At 44.9% G+C, this 17834-nt stretch overlaps 1 protein-coding gene across 1 annotated transcript in view; it reads right to left on the bottom strand.

Annotated features, from left to right (window-relative positions):
- LOC141156732 (cytochrome P450 3A8-like) overlaps positions 1-6858 on the bottom strand; it is a 469992-nt gene extending 463134 nt beyond the window's left edge. Inside the window, exon 1 of the mRNA XM_073643055.1 lies at positions 6536-6858. The gene's annotated coding sequence lies outside the window, so the exon portion shown is untranslated. The remainder of the gene's footprint in view (positions 1-6535) is intronic.
- Between the last annotated feature and the right edge of the window lie 10976 nt (positions 6859-17834).

Raw genomic sequence — 17834 nt, 5'->3', positions numbered from 1 at the left:
GCAGATTGTGGAGAGGTATGGTTCCCTGTCCAATTTTAAAATAAACTTATCTAAATCTGAGGCATTGAGCATTAACATACCCACACAAACTATAGAACGCTATAAATCTCAATTTTCATTCTGTTGGTCCGATAATTACAACTCATACTTTGGCATTAAGATAGGTACATCCTATAGGGATCTATTTAATCTAAGCTATAAACCTCTTCTTGCATCAGTCATGAAACATACTAAGAGATCGAGAGCCCCCTATCTCTCCTGGATTGGTAGGAAAAACCTAATTAAAAGTATTCTATTGCCCCTTGCCCAAATTCATTTACTTATTCCAAATGCTACCCATCACATTATCAAAAACATACCTAACCAAAATCAATTCATTTTTCTTTAAATACATCTGGAACAAACACAAATCGAGACTTAACTCACATACCCTTTCGCTCTCTAAGAGATCGGGTGGTATGGGAGCTCCCAATTAGAGATGAGCGGTGTTCGACTAGAACTGTTCGCCAATCTCAAATTCGAGCTGTTTTGGGCGGTGTTCGAGTTGTTCGACGAACCCGAACGATTTGCAAAAAATTCGGCTGTTCGAGGTTATGTTCGATAACTGTTCGTGCACCAAAAGCGTGTCCTGCATGTCTGGCGCTATTTAGAGCACCAATCATGCAGGGATTGTCTGCCACTCACTGTAATGCCACAGCCATGGTGGTTGTGGCATTACAGTGATTGCCCAAATCGATGGGAACAGTGCCAACAGTGAAACATGAAAAGCCGGCAATTCAGCAGCGGCATACACCTGTACCCGACAATTTAGAACCGAAAGAATAGAGCTTCACACATAGATTAGATAGATATAAACATGTCAGCCACATATATACGAAGTACAGTGAAAGTGCTGCTTACTGTACTTGTCATTTAGCGTAAAGGATTTATCAAAAAAAATAATAGTGTTTTCATGCACCGTCTCTTTAAGAAAGCCGGCCGGCAATTCAGCATATGTACCCAACAATTTATAACAGACAGAATAGAGCTTCACACATAGATTAGATAGATAGAAACATGTCAGCCACATATATACGAAGTACAGTGACAGTGTTGCTTACTGTACTTGTCATTTAGCGTAAAGGATTTATCAAAAAAAATAATAGTGTTTTCATGCACCGTCTCTTTAAAAAAGCCGGCCGGCAATTCAGCAGCGGTACCCGACAATTTATAACAGACAGAATAGAGCTTCACACATAGATTAGATAGATAGAAACATGTCAGTCACATATATATGAAGTACAGTGATAGTGTTGGTTACTGTACTTGTCATTTAGTATTAAAATAAAGGATTTATTATTAAAAAAATTGGCGTGGGGTTCCCCTTAATTTTAGGCTCTAGCGGAGGTTAAGCAGACGGCTGGGGCAGATGTTTGAAGCCTGGGAAGGGGGTAATACCCACGGAGCTTCCCAGGCTACTAATATCAGCCCCCAGCTGAATACATAGCCTTTACTAGCTATTAAAATGGGGGACACCCCAAAAAAAATGACGTGGGGTCCCCCCTAATTTAATAGCTAGCAAAGGCTAGGCAGACAGCTGGGGGCTGATATTAATAGCCCAGGAAGGGAGCCATGAATATTGGCCCCCTCCCAGGCTAGAAACACCAGCCGTCAGCCGCCCCAGAAATGGCGCATTCATAGGATGCGCCAATTCTGGCACTTAGCCTCGCTCTTCCACGCTGCCCTGGTGCGGTGGCAGGGGGTAATAGGGTTGGGGTTGATGTCAGCTTATAATGCCAGCTGACATCAAGCCCAGGTTAGTAATGGAGAGGCGTCTATAAGACACCCCCATTACTAACCCCATAGTCAAAGTTAAAAAAAACACAAACACCCAGAATAAAGTCCTTTAATTGAAATAAAGACACAATCCTTTATTGTTCTAAATTAAACCATACTTACCGTCACGCCCATTCCAGCTGAAGCCAACGATCTCCTGCAATAAAAGAAAAATAATAAAGCAACCTCATCCTTACCTTTCCATGGTTCCCACGACAGCTTCAGCTCTGCTACATCGAGATGACAGGCTGGACCGCAGCAGAACGCTGCCATCCAGCCTGTCATCCCGCAGACACTGAGAAGCGCAGGCTTGCTTGCGCTGCTCAGCGTCTCTCTGTGACGACATCCAGATGAGCCGAGTTCATGTCCAATGAACTCGGCTCACCTCATGCACGTCACTGACAGCGTGGGAAAATTCTCACGCTGAAGCGGTGAGTGCAGGAGAATTCTCCCACGCTGTCAGTGACGTGCATGAGGTGAGCTCATGTCCAATGAACTCAGCTCACCTCCTGCACGTCACTGACAGCGTGGGAGAATTCTCCTGCACTCAGCGCTTCAGTGTGAGAATTCTCCCACGCTGAAGCGCTGAGTGCAGGAGAATTTTCCCACGCTGTCAGTGACGTGCATGAGGTGAGCCGAGTTCATTGGACATTAACTCGGCTCATCTGGATGTCGTCACAGAGAGACACTGTGGAGCGCAAGCAAGCCTGCGCTTCTCAGTGTCTGCGGGATGAGAGGCTGGATGGCAGCGTTCTGCTGCGGTCCAGCCTGTCATCTCGATGTAGCAGAGCTGAAGCTGTCATGGGAACCATGGAAAGGTAAGGATGATGTTGCTTTATTATTTTTCTTTTATTTCAGGAGATCGTTGGCTTCAGCTGGAATGGGCGTGATGGTAAGTATGGTTTAATTTAGAACAATAAAGAATTGTGTGTTTATTTCAATTAAAGGACTTTTTTCTGGGTGTTGTGTTTTTTTTAAATACTTTACTAGAAATTCATGGTGGTCATGTCTAATATTGGCGTGACCCCATGAATTTCGGGCTTAGGGCCAGCTGATAATGCCAAGCTGGCCCTAACCCCTTTATTACCCAGTGAGCCACCGCATCAGGGCCCTGGATGAGTTGGGTACAGCGCCAGAAGATGGCGCTTCTATGAACGCGCCATTTTCCGGGGTGGCTGCGGACTGCAATTTGCAGCGGGGGTGGCCCAGAAAGCTTGGGCCTCCCTGCGCTGCGGATTCCAGCCCCCAGCTGCCTAGTTGTACCTGGCTGGACACAAAAACAGGGCGAAGCCCCACGTCAATTTTCTTTAAATTATTTCATGAAATAATTAAGAAAAAAAGGGCTTCCCTATATTGTTGTGTCCGGCCAGGTACAAATAGGCAGCTGGTGGTTGGGGGCAGCCCGTTCCTGCCTGCTGCACCTGACTGGACACAAATATAGTGCGAAGCCCCACGTCAATTTTTTTTTAATTATTTCATGAATTTCCTGAAATAATTTAAGAAAATTGAAGTGGGGCTTCGCACTATATTTGTGTCCAGCCAGGTACAGCAGGCAGGAACGGGCTGCCCCCAACCACCAGCAGCCTATTTGTACCTGGCCGGACACAACAATATAGGGAACGCCTTTTTTTCTTAATTATTTCATGAATTTCATGAAATAATTAAAAAAAAAGTACGTGGGGCTTCGCCCTATTTTTGTGTCCAGCCAGGTACAACTAGGCAGCTGGGGGCTGGAATCTGCAGCGCAGGGAGGCCCAAGCTTTCTGGGCCCCCCCCCGCTACAAATTGCAGTCCGCAGCCACCCCGGAAAATGGCGCGTTCATAGAAGCGCCATCTTCTGGCGCTGTACCCAACTCATCCAGGGCCCTGGTGCGGTGGCTCACTGGGTAATAAAGGGGTTAGGGCCAGCTTGGTATTATCAGCTGGCCCCAAGCCCAAAATTCATGGGGTCACACCAGTATTAGACATGACCACCATGAATTTCTAGTAAAGTATTTAAAAAAAACACAACACCCAGAAAAAAGTCCTTTAATTGAAATAAAGACACAATTCTTTATTGTTCTAAATTAAACCATACTTACCATCACACCCATTCCAGCTGAAGCCAACGATCTCCTGCAATAAAAGAAAAATAATAAACCAACCTCATCCTTACCTTTCCATGGTTCCCACGACAGCTTCAGCTCTGCTACATCGAGATGACTGGCTGGACCGCAGCAGAACGCTGCCATCCAGTCTGTCATCCCGCAGACACTGAGAAGCGCAGGCATGCTTGCGCTCCTCACTGTCTCGCTGTGACGGCATCCAGATGAGCCGAGGTCATGTCCAATGAACTCGGCTCACCTCATGCACGTCACTGACAGCGTGGGAAAATTCTCACGCTGAAGTGCTGAGTGCAGGAGAATTCTCCCACGCTGTCAGTGATGTGCATGAGGTGAGCTCATGTCCAATGAACTCAGCTCACCTCCTGCACGTCACTGACAGCGTGGGAAAATTCTCCTGCAATCAGCGCTTCAGCGTGAGAATTTTCCCACGCTGTCAGTGACGTGCATGAAGTGAGCCGAGTTCATTGGACATGAACTCGGCTCATCTGGATGTCGTCACAGAGAGACGCTGAGCAGCGCAAGCAAGCCTGCGCTTCTCAGTGTCTGCGGGATGACAGGCTGGATGGCAGCGTTCTGCTGCGGTCCAGCCTGTCATCTCGATGTAGCAGAGCTGAAGCTGTCGTGGGAACCATGGAAAGGTAAGGATGAGGTTGCTTTATTATTTTTCTTTTATTGCAGGAGATCGTTGGCTTCAGCTGGAATGGGCGTGATGGTAAGTATGGTTTAATTTAGAACAATAAAGGATTGTGTCTTTATTTCAATTAAAGGACTTTATTCTGGGTGTTTGTGTTTTTTTTAACTTTGACTATGGGGTTAGTAATGGGGGTGTCTTATAGACGCCTCTCCATTACTAACCTGGGCTTGATGTCAGCTGGCATTATAAGCTGACATCAACCCCAACCCTATTACCCCCTGCCACCGCACCAGGGCAGCGTGGAAGAGCGAGGCTAAGTGCCAGAATTGGCGCATCCTATGAATGCGCCATTTCTGGGGCGGCTGACGGCTGGTGTTTCTAGCCTGGGAGGGGGCCAATATTCATGGCTCCCTTCCTGGGCTATTAATATCAGCCCCCAGCTGTCTGCCTAGCCTTTGCTAGCTATTAAATTAGGGGGGACCCCACGTCATTTTTTTTGGGGGGTCCCCCATTTTAATAGCTAGTAAAGGCTATGTATTCAGCTGGGGGCTGATATTAGTAGCCTGGGAAGCTCCGTGGGTATTACCCCCTTCCCAGGCTTCAAACATCTGCCCCAGCCGTCTGCTTAACCTCCGCTAGAGCCTAAAATTAAGGGGAACCCCACGCCAATTTTTTTAATAATAAATCCTTTATTTTAATACTAAATGACAAGTACAGTAACCAACACTATCACTGTACTTCATATATATGTGACTGACATGTTTCTATCTATCTAATCTATGTGTGAAGCTCTATTCTGTCTGTTATAAATTGTCGGGTACCGCTGCTGAATTGCCGGCCGGCTTTTTTAAAGAGACGGTGCATGAAAACACTAATATTTTTTTTAATAAATCCTTTACACTAAATGACAAGTGCAGTAACCAACACTGTCACTGTGCTTCTTATATGTGTGACTGACATGTTTCTATCGATCTAATCTATGTGTGATGCTCTATTCCTTCTTGTCTAAATTGTCGGGTACCGGTGTATGCCGCTGCTGAATTTGCCGGCCGGCTTTTTTAAAGAGAGTGTCTTCTGAGCAGTTTGTCAGCTTTTGGACACCTTTGCAGGTGTTTTCTATGTGTTTCTATGTGTTTTTGTTTGCCTGCCATTGGTTTTAACGATGTTCGACGGTGTTCTAAGGTGTTCGACGAACTGTTCGACGAACAGTTCCTCGAACATCCCGGTGTTCGACGAACCGAACCGAACCCGAACACTACGGGGGTGGCTCAACACTACTCCCAATATCCATTTTACTACCAAGCAGCCACACTTTCCAGGACTATTGATTGGATCAGAAAACTGCAGCGGAAACCCTAGCTCAATATGGAGGAACATATGTTTCCCATTCCGTTACGCTCCATAATCTTTTCGTCCCCCGCCTTAACACATAAAAACACATTTCACAATCTTCTAACCTGTACAATGGCTAATTGCTGGAGATCAGTTGCAGATTCTCTCTCTCCTCCCCTTTCCCCTTTATCTCGAGTGCCGGACTTTATGGCGTCAAGCTTAGAGAAATCCATGGTACATAATATAAGTAGAAACCCAGATGCTTCCCCCTTAATAGATCACCTATTAAAGGATGGCTCTTTTAGTCCCTATCAGGAAATGAAGGCTTTACCCACACTATCCAATATTACTTTTCTTCACTACAAATCTTTAAAAAAGACAGTGCTTCAGACAATGACTTATGGTGACCCCTCTAGACCACTCACCACATATGAATTTGCATGTCTCTACAATATATTGCTTAAAAGAGATATTCCTCAGAAGAGCACACATATATAATTTTTAACATGCCCCCCTACATTGTGTTAGAGTCCAAGGAAACTTCTATAAAATAATTACTCAATGGTATACAACACCTCTTCAGTCCCATAAATGGTTCCCCTCCACCTCCGACCTTCGCTGGAATTGTGAAAGAGATAAAGGATCCTACCTTCATATGCGGTGGTCTTGCCCGGTCATTCAAGAATTCTGGAAGATAGTCTCTCAAACCCTGACAGAACTTCTCCACATGCTCATAAAACTAACTCCTGAACAAATATTTTTAAATTTCCCAATTAAATCCAATAATAAAACCCTATCCAAACTAGTTTCTTTTGTTCTAGCAGCTTGTAAACTCCTTATACTGCCATTATGGCACACAACTAATATTCCAAATAAGAAACAATTACTCCTCAAGATCGATCAATTATACCATACTGAAAAATTAGCTGCTCTCTGACTACATAACCTAACTTCTTTCCATTGTGTGTGGACACCTTGGCAGAATTACAGAATCTTAGCTAACTTTTTATCTCTTGGCACGTAGCCTCTATTAATAACGCTATGATAATACTAGGCAACATCTGGACCACCCCCCTTGCTTCTACACCCATCTCCTCTTCAACTTCCTCCATCTATTCCCCAAACAGCATTTTTTTCCCCTCATACTTCAATTGTTCTAGTTGTTTCACATAATCTGTTTCTTTTCTGTAATGTTTTATTCCAAAATACTTGGAAAATCTTGAATTGTCATACCTAATTTCATTAGCTTCGTTGTTTCAATGACTATAATATACTCTACGAGAAATATTTTTATTCCTCTTAATTCATTTGTATTCCAAACATTCGATTGATATGACCTAAAACCTTTACGATCCAATTCAATTGATGTTGTATTACTCTTTGTTGTTCCTGACTTTCAATAAACAAAACATTGAAAACAAAACAAAATGTTAGCAAATGAACAAAATAGATTTTTTTACTCTGCAGAAGCTCTGCATACAGCTAAATTTCAACCCCACAAAATGACAAGGTGGGCTACTATGGCTTGGTGTATCACATTGGCAAGTGAAAAAAATAGATTTTTAAAGGAGTACTACAGACTTCTATGACATGAGCCCTGCTATCTTTGTCTGGACCACAGTAATGGCACAAGAAAAAAAAATCTGCTGGAAAGTCGATTTCACAGACACACATGATACTAGCTATCTAAACTATCTGACTTAGAAGCAACCGCCTATCTAACTAGCTAAAATATAATGAATCCAGGAGCAGAGTCAGCAGCAGCCTCTGTGACTTTAATCAGAAAATGGCGCTAACACAACATGTCCGCTCTTTGTATAGAGAGGACCTGTGATTTCAGCAGCCAATGGCACAAGTCCTTGTGCCTGGACAGTGTGGATGCTTCCTGCGTCCTGATTGGCTAGCTGTGATTTGCACACATAAAGTTATGGGAAAAAAAAAAGATTTCAAGCATGGCGCTGCTCTGAGCTCCTGTCAGCTCTCCCCAACCCCTCCCCTCATCAAACACGTCCCTCTGCTCACGAATCCGAATGTGCCACTCAAGAGAAGTGATGAGTGAATATGTTTGAAAAACGATTACAAGTTTCAAATTCGGCACGAATATGGCACATTCGGATTCGTGATTGGAAACCCAAGCATTTTCTCTTAAAATCGGCAAAAATTTGTAAAATTGATTGAAAAAGTGTTTGGAAATTATTGCGTTGAAACTAAATTTTTTTTAACACTTTGGCTAGCATAGTGGAGGTGTATGATGTGTGAGTGATACAGTCCGCCATATGTTAACTTGTCAACATATGTCACCTTGTCAAGATATGCTAGCATGCTAGTAAAATGCATTGCTGAATATCTGCCCAGCCTTATTTCTTCAGAACAAACTGGCTTCATCAAGGGAAGGGAGGGCAAGGATATCACCTGGCGTGTTCTCCATTTAACGTAGTACTCTATCCAACATAAACTCCCATTGGTGTTCTTAGGCAGCAATGCAGAGAAAGCCTTCGACAGGGTGGACTGGACCTTCCTACAAACATATTCGGATTATAATGAGGGCAATCTGGGCTACCGCCCGGGGCTCCGGGGCTCCAGGGAGCCCGGGGCTCCGGGGCGTCCATGGCCAGATTGCCCTCATTATAATATGTGCGGCACCGCGGCACATACTGGCAGTCAGAGGTGGGGGGCCCCTGGACCGCTCCCCCAGCAGCGGCGCACGGCTGCTACTTCTTCTTCGGCCGGGCCAGCACTGCACCTGTTAACTTCCCTGTGTACTGGCCCGGCCGAGTCACAGCTAGGAGACACGGCCCTGTGTGCGGCCATGTCTGCTAGTGTGACGTCACGCAGTGCGTGCTGCACTGCTGCATCGGAGAGGAGCTGGAGGACTGGAGCCGAGCCGGGGGATGGTGAGTGTGTATGTGTGAGAGTGTGTGTGTGTGAGTGATTGAGTGAGTGAGTGTGTGTGTGTGTGTGTGCAGGCAGATATCATTGTGTGATGTCTGTTTATATGTATTTTTGTGTTTCAAATGTGTTTGTACATGCGTTTTTCCTGCCAGGGACAAGCGGATATGAAGCGTTCTTCACATGCATTTCCGCATGCGGGTTGTCAAGCGCTTTCCAATCGATTTTAGCATCACTTGGAAAAGTACTTGACAACTTGGTCACACTATATAAATCCATGCAACCGGCATTTATATAGTGTGACCGTAAAAGAATGGTAAAAAATAAATATATACTTACCTTCTGATGGCCTGCCGACGTCAGCGGTCGCGTGACCCGTCACATGACTAAATGACGTTACCACAGGTTACCACAGGTCCTTTAGTCTACCGCGAACTGCCGGAAAGCCAGGACACATCGGATAAAGACACCGGGGGCCATCAGAAGGTAAGTATAATGTATATTTTTTAGTTTATTCTTTTTTTTACAGGTTCTATGGTACCCAGGTCCGGAGGAGAGTCTCCTCTTCTCCAGACCCGGGTACCATCCGCACATTGAAACACATGGAATCTTAGCAGAATTACAGAATCTCCACTAACTTTTTATCTCTTGGCACGTAGTCTCTACTAATAACGCTATGATAATACTAGGCAACATCTGGACCACCCCCCTTGCTTCTACACTCTTCTCCTCTTCAACTTCCTCCCCCTATTCCCCAAACAGCATTTTTTCCCCCTCATACTTCAATTGTTCTAGTTGTATCAAATAATCTGTTTCCTTTCTGTAATGTTTTATTCCAAAATACTTGAAATTGTCATACCTAATTTCATTCGCTTTGTTGTTTCGATGATTATAATATACTCTACGAGAAATAGTTTAAGGCTTTGTACCCACGATGAAGAAATGCTCCGGATTTTTTCCTGAGCATTTCTGCATCTCTCTGGCAGAAAAAACGCATGCGGATTGTACATGCGGATTGTACATGCGTTTTTCCTGCCAGGGACTTGCTGATATGAAGCGTTCTTCACATGCATTTCCGCATGCGGGTTGTCAAGCGCTTTCCAATCGATTTTAGCATCACTTGGAAAGTGCTTGTTAACTTGGTCACACTATATAAATCCATGCAACCGGCATGGATTTATATAGTGTGACTGTAAAAGAATGGTATAAAATAAAAAAATAAATCTATACTTACTTTCCAATAGCCCCCGCAGTTTTTGTTCGCTCAGTCCTGGCTTGCCAGCAGCTCGCGGTACACTACACTGAAGGACCTGCCGTCACATGACTATGACGTCAGCGCAGGTCCTTCAGTCCACCGCGATCTGCCGGCAAGTGAAGACAAGGAGACCGGGGGCCATCAGAAGGTAAATATCATATTTATTTTTTATTTTATTCTTTTTTTACAGGTTCTATGGTACCCGGGTCCGAAGGAGAGTCTCCTCTCCTCCACACCCGGGTACCATCCGCACATTGAAACGCATGGATTCCGCATGTAGAGATCCAGTGATGCGGAATCCAAGTGTTCGAATGAAAGTCAATGGGGGCGAAAACGCAGCGATTCTACAAAATAATTGGTAGTGCTGCATTTTTTTCCGCAATGATAACCCGCAGCGGAAATTTCTGCATGGGGATTATAATTTTGGAACACGGCAGGCCTTCTACATTGCGTTTTTTAAGCGTTTCTGCAGCGTTTTTGCCGCTGCGGAAACGCTTAAAAAACGCATCGTGGTCAGACAGCCTTATTCCTCTTAATTCATTTGTATTCCAAACACTCGATTGATATGACCGAAAACCTTTATGATACAATTCTATTGATGTTGTATTACTCTTTGTTGTTCCTGACTTTCAATAAACAAAACATTGAAAACAAAACAAAATGTTAGCAAATGAACAAAATATATTTTTTTACTCTGCAGGAGCTCTGCATACAGCTGAATTTCAACCTCACAAAATGACAAGGTGGGCTACTATGGCTTGCTGTATCACATTAGCAAGTGAAAAAAATAGATTTTTAAAGGTGTACTCGTGCATGGAGCACAATAGAAGCAGTGCACAACAGACTTCTATGACATGTGTCCTGCTGTCTTTGTCTAGACCTCAGTAATGACACAAGAAAAAAAAATCTGCTGGAAGGTCGATTTCACAGACACACAGGACACTAGCTATCTAAACTATCTGACTTAGAAGCAAATGCCTATCTTACTAGCTAAAATCTAATGAATCCAGGAGCAGAGTCATCAGCAGCCTCCGTGACCTGCTTTAATCAGAAAATGGCTCTAACACTACATGTCCACTCTTTATATAGAGAGGACATGTGATTTCAGCAGCCAATGGCACAAGTCCTTGTGTCTGGACAGTGTGGATGCTTCCTGTGCCCTGATTGGCTAGCTGCGATTTGCACATAAAGGTAGGGGGAAAAAAAAAGATTACAAGCACGTGCTGCTCTGAGCTCCTGTCAGCTCTCCAGGTCTAAACTGTAAGTAAGGGTTGATTCTAGAGGAGCAATAGTGAAGCAGGTTTGCTCAGCATGGCGTTCAGGACACGACCCTCACTCATTTCCTAACGTGATACAGTGTGACATGCACAAGTAGTGCTGTTGCTTTAAAAGCATTCAGCAACTATTAGAAGTAACACAAGCACAGGAGACAGGAAGTGTTGTGCTCCAGGAGCATCCAGCAACTAGAGGGATTAACACAGCCACAGGAGAAGGAAAGTGTTTTAGCAGCGCCCCAGGGGGATTGTATGGAAGTTGTTTACTGTCTGGCTGGAGCTGAAGAGAAAGGTGGTGTGTGTGTTCTGTATCTCACAGAAGCGCCCCTGCAAGTGAAAAGGATTCAAGTCAGGAGTGAAGCTAAGCACAGGTCGGGTAGAGTTCCTGAACTAGCAGTGCAGAGTATTGTCAGGCAGAAAGATAAGGACTGGAAGAAATGGTGTCACAGGCATCATGTCTCTCAGCAAAGCCCCCTCCTCCATCTCATTGTGCTGTAAAGAATGCTGTGTTCATTAATGTGCCTTTGCATTTGAACTGTGCTGTCCTGTACTACTGGGAAGACTGTGAACTGCTGTGCTGCTAAGGAAACTGTGCTGTTTGTCACTGGAGCCTGTTGCTCATAAGACTTAACTTGCACTGGCTGTGTGGCTTCTTATTAAATGCTACTGTTCTACCGTTTATGAGGACTTTTGTCAAGTGTGTCTGGTCAGCAAGTGAAACAACCTACGTGTCTGTGCCTGAGGGTCAATACCCCTGCGTGCCTGAGAGAAGCTGCAGCACATGGTCTATGGTCACCCTGAGTAACCGGTCCCCCAGGATTCCAAAGAATTCATGTAACCTGTCTCGCCCCTATCTGAACCTATCGGCGTGCGTGTTAAATTGGTGGCCCGTATGGGGTATCCTGAGCGGGAATTAGCGTGTAGAGGGAGAAGAGGAAAAGTGTCTGGAAAAACACAGCAGCAGAGCACCTCAACTCAAATCTGCTACACCAGTTAAAGGGGACCAGCCCTAAAGAAAACTCACTAGCAGCAATAGATATGGGAATCCAAATGAACAGAATAAGTGAGCTGCTTCTTCAGTTAACCTGTGAAGAATTGAGAACAGTAGCAGAACATATAAAGATGTCAGAAGAACAGATTTCTAAAGCACACAACCGCAGGCAACTGTTAGCTGCCATTAATGAAAAAATGGATGAGCTGGGAGAGAAAGAAGCTGAAGACGTCATGGGGACATTCCTCCAGGAACGAACACAGTTTCTAACCAGGTTGATTTTGGAGGATGGAGGGACGGCACCAATTACCAAAAGCGGGAATCTCCGTCCACTGGCTTAACTACAGGAATTGAAAGAACAATTCAAAGCCCTAACAACAGCCCTGCAGGAATCGACCTAAACCTCTGAATTGGTGATAGATTCAGACAGGACCTTTAACCAGCTTGGGTTAGATAAATAAGGGAGACAGTCCTCTCTAACATCACAAATCACCATAAGGAAAGAATTCAAGATCCTGGGACAGATTGGAGCGTGTGAACAGAAAGAGAGACTGTCTTATAAGAACTTGTTGCACCAGATCGATGCAGGCTTACAGAAAGGCAACCAGCCAGATAAGATCGTTGAGGGGTTGGTGAAAGCGATCAGCCCAGGACTGAACCTCCATAGTATGCTAGAAATGAAGAGTCAATTAACCTTGCAACAGCTGAAGATGATTTTAAACTTCAGAATTGTTCTCACAGAAAAATAATGAATCACCCCAAAGTTTATTGTTCAGAGCAATTGAACTGAAGGATAGACTGTTGTTAAAAGACAGGAGGTTACCAGTGGGGGGGCGACTGGAAACCGCAACATGGAGGAGGCCCCAGAAGCAAATCCAAATCTCACCAAACCCTAGAACAGTGCATGAGGTAAAATGGCTGCGTCAGTACTATCCACAAGTGTGTACCCATCTACAACAGCTGCAAGGGAGACAGGGGCATCAGTTACTTAATGCCCAGTGTGGAGGTCACATGATGTACTATTGGGAGGAGGATTCCTCGGTCAGTAAAGATAGCCTCATCAAACTAATTGGTAAAAGATGCTTTATACAGTGCCAGCTAGATGGACTCCTTGTAAAAGCACTGTGGAACACAGGAGCCCAAGCAAGCCTTTTAAATGAAGAAAGGAGAAGGCGCTACCTGCCACACACTTGCCTTCGGTCACTAAAAGAACTCTTGGGACCAGTGGAACTCCACGGCAAAGCCGTCAACCAGTCCGAAACCCCTTTCATAGGCTGGGTGGAAGTGACTTTCCAACTCAGGGCCACAAAGAACAGCAACACCATTGAGCTTTTGGTACCTTTTTTTGTGACCAGTGATCAGAACGTGGCAGAGGATCCTATCCTGGGTTATAATGTAATCAGTGAAGTCATCATGAAACACAAGGCAGGGGCGCTGGTGGAGGATGCAATCGCCACATTGCTCGCCATACTCTATGTGATTCATAGAGTAAAGAAAGCACAGAATACAATGGACCTAAAAGAAGTCAAGGTAGGCTGGCGCTCAACCATCATCCCTGCAAACCAAATGGTGGGGGTGAGGTGTGGAGTCTGGGTAGAACTGGAAGAAAAGTCCAGAAAAGACTGTTCGTGCCAAAAGACTCCTTAGAACTTCCGGAAGGCCTAGTTCAAGGTGAAACTGTGCTTACGATTCCTACTCGTGGGTTTGCTCGAGTGACAGTACCGGTGATGAATACTACGAGACATGAAATTAGACTGGGATCCAAAGACTGTGTTAGGTCACATCGAAACCCTTAAAACAGTATATCCAGCCAGTGTGAGACCCGCCCACGGGTCTACAGAGAATTCAGTCTCCCCACCAAGGAACAAGAGTTGCCCAGGGGAAGAAATTGCACGACCCAGCTCGGAGTCCTGGGATCCCCCAACACCCCTGGAACACTTGTGTGCTGAAGATCGAGCGGTAGCAAAACAGATGCTGAGAGAAGAGTGTCATGCATTCTCCAAATATGACTCTGATATAGGCTGTATCCTGTCATTGCAGTTGAAAATATATTTGACAGACACGACCCCAGTAACCAGAAGTTACATGTCTGTGCCAAAACCATTACATCGTGAAGTTAAAGAATATTTACCAGATCTCATCAACAGAGGTTGGGTCCAAAAGTCAAAGTTGTCTTATTCCTCTCCTATTGTCTGTGTTAAGAAGAAGGACGGAACGTTGAGACTCTGTTGTGATTACCAGGAACTAAACCGAAAGTCAGTACATGATCGACACGCGATACCAAAGATCCAAGATATGCTGGATAGCCTATCAGGAAGCACCTGGTTCTCTGTCCTGGATCAGGGCAAGGTATACCACCAAAGGTTTGTCAAAGAATCCAGTAGGCCCTTGACAGCATTCATCACACCGCGGGGATTATATGAGTGGATCCGCATACCGTTTGGGCTCAGTTCGGCTCCAGCAGAATTCCAGAGGAGCATGGAGACATATTTAGAAGGATTGAGGGACAATATCTGCCAGCCGTACTTGGATGACAATGTGGTACACAGCAAAACCTTCCGGGAGCATGTTGAACACGTGAGTACCATATTAAAACGGTATCAACAACACAGAGTTAAGTTGACCCCAAAGAAGTGGGGTCAAAAGACAAGTCCGATTTCTAGCGAAAATTGTGTCCAGAGATGAATATACCATGGACCCAGCAGAAATCGCTCCGGTACTGGCCTTAAAAGACAAGTGTCCCTCTACAGTCGGGGAGTTGAGGCAGATATTAGGATTCCTCTCCTACTATCGTACGTACGTTCGGAACTTCTCCAGGATTGCCGACCCACTATACCTCCTCTTGGGGGGGACGACAGAAACAACAACACCCACGGAGAAAAAGAAGAACGCAGGTAGGACCGGGCTTAAAAGAAACAACGCTGTTTCGTCCCAACAGCTCATTCTCTGGACAGCAGACCACCAGGAGGTATTGGAAGAACTAGTAGACTACCTGGTAAAACCACCCATCTTGGAATATCCTGATTTCAATCTACCATTTGTTCTTCATTGTGACGCTTCTCATATTGTTCTGGGAGCTGCCCTGTATCAGCATCAATATGTAAAAATGAGAGTCATTGGTTATGGTTCTAGAACGTTGACAGACGCCGAGAAGAATTACCATCTACATTCCGGAAAATTGGAGTTCCTGGCATTGAAATGGGCTATCTGTGAACAACTTAGAGATTATCTTTACTACAGCAAAGAGTTTGAGGTATACACTGACAACAACCCTTTGACCTATGTCCTTACTACAGCCAAACTGAATGCAAGGGTCAGAGATGGGTCGCTGAACTAGCTGACTTTAATTTCAGCATCAAGTACAGGCAAGGAAAATGCAATGCGGATGCTGACGGATTGTCAAGAATGCCACTAGAGCCTGAGGAGTTCATGCAAGAATGCTCAGACTAAGTCGATCTGGAAGTAATTAAGAGCATTGCCCAATCAGTACAAGCTTATCAAGAGGAAGACACACCATTGTAGTGTCCGTTGATGGTGGAAACCACCATAAAAGCAAGAGAACAAGATCACTCCCAGTCTATTCAACAACTACCAAAAGGGAAAATCCGTAGAGCACAACGGGAAGATCAGTTAATTGGTAGAATACTACTTTATATGGACCAAAATCGGTTTCCAAGTAAACGGGAGAGAGACCATGAGTCACCAGCAGTATCTGTTTTAATTAAAGAATGGATGAAGCTCTACCTCAGTGAAGACGGTATCCTGCATCATAAAGGAGGACAAAACCAGCAGTTGGTACTACCCAGAGTATTCCGTAGGTTGGTCTTTAAAGAACTCCATGAAAACAAGGGACACCTGGAGGTGGAAAGGACAACAAATTTGATCCGTGAACGTTTCTTCTGGCCGTACATGCAGAGAGATATTGAGAGGTACGTGACCAGGGAGTGTGGGTATCTGAAAGATAAACGTCCCAACACATCAACTCGGCCACCTATGGGCACCATCCAAACTACGTATCCATTTGAAATGGTCTCAATAGACTTTCTACATCTCGAGACGTGCAAGGGTGGTTACGAATACATCTTGGTGGTGATGGACCATTTCACTTGATTTGCTCAAGCATATACCACCACCAATAAATCAGGTTGAACAGCAGCAGAGAAGATCTTCAATGATTTTGCTTTGAGGTTTGGGTTCCCTGCGAGGTTACACCACGACCAAGGAAGAGATTTGGGAACCAGCTCTTTGCCAAGCTAGGAAAGTACTGTAGAATTCAGAGATGCCACACAATGCCCTATCACCCAGAAGGTAATGGACAAGTGGAACATTTTAACTGAACATTATTGTCGATGTTGCGCACTTTAACAGCTGATGAGAAGAAAGACTGGAAGAGTTCTCTGTCAAAAGTAGTACATGCCTATAACTGTACAAAGAGCGATGCAACGGATTACTCACCTTTTTTCCTATTGAGTGGACAATCGCCAAGACTGCCAATCGACATCATGTTTGATACTCCGGTGTCAGAGACTTACAGAACGTATCTGGAGTACGTTCGGAAATGGAGGGAATGGATGGCAGAGGCATACAACATAGCGTCGAAAGTGGTTACGCAAGGACAGAGGAAGAGTAAGGAGTACTATGATCGAAAATGTTATGGAGCAGAATTGGCACCGGGAAGCCAGTTGCTAGTCAAGAACGTACATGAGAAAGGCAGTCCAGGAAAACTTTGTTCATACTGGGAAGACAAGGTGTATGTGGTCGTAAGAAGGAAAGCTGATGACAACCCAGTGTATGAAATCTGATTGGAAATGGGAGACAAGAAAACCAGAATAGTCCATCGGAATTTACTACTACCCTGTGATTATCTCCCACCACAACAAGACTTCCTAGAAGTAGACCGACATCGTCCGAGTTCGACTAAGGGACCACCATAGACTGAAGCTCCAGAGGTGGATAGTGACCTTGAAAGTTCCGATGGAGAAGAACACACTATTGTATTTCTCGGACCGGCAAGGAGAGGGATGTACCGTCCTCAGGAGAGTGAACTAAGTCCTGAGGCGCCAGAGTTCGTACCGTGGAGAACAGATGAAGTCCAATTCAGATCTGATGATCAAACACTGGCCACTGAAGAGACCGATCGACACTCAGGAGGAGTGGAATTACAAAACAAGCGACTCAGGAGAAGTACAGGAACTAAAAAGGCAGCTACAAGAGCATCTGAGGAAGCACGGGAAATGAGTGCGGTGGAAGAAACTTCTGTGACCGAAGAACTCGTGGTCTCTGAGGAACAACCCACCAGGAGGATGTCGACTCGAGAAGTGAGGAGGCCCGTGATGCTGACGTATGAGATATTTTGTGAACCGAGTCAAGTGCCAAGGACTGTCAACTGGAAACCGGTATCTCTGTCTACAGACCAGGTAAGCCCACTTGAGTGGTATTCACCACCGAGAGGCAGTATGGAAGATGTTGCCTGGTGGAAAGAATTGTTTTCATGCTTTGATTTCCCTTAAAGACTTTGTATAAAACGAAGAACTGTTAA

This window comes from Phyllobates terribilis, unplaced genomic scaffold (assembly GCF_046119375.1).
Source record: "Phyllobates terribilis strain yellow unplaced genomic scaffold, ASM4611937v1 Scaffold_1__5_contigs__length_1240528914, whole genome shotgun sequence".
Lineage (NCBI taxonomy): Eukaryota > Metazoa > Chordata > Amphibia > Anura > Dendrobatidae > Phyllobates > Phyllobates terribilis.
The sequence above is the reverse complement of the archived record's forward strand: the minus strand, read 5'-3'. Positions and strand labels throughout refer to the sequence as shown.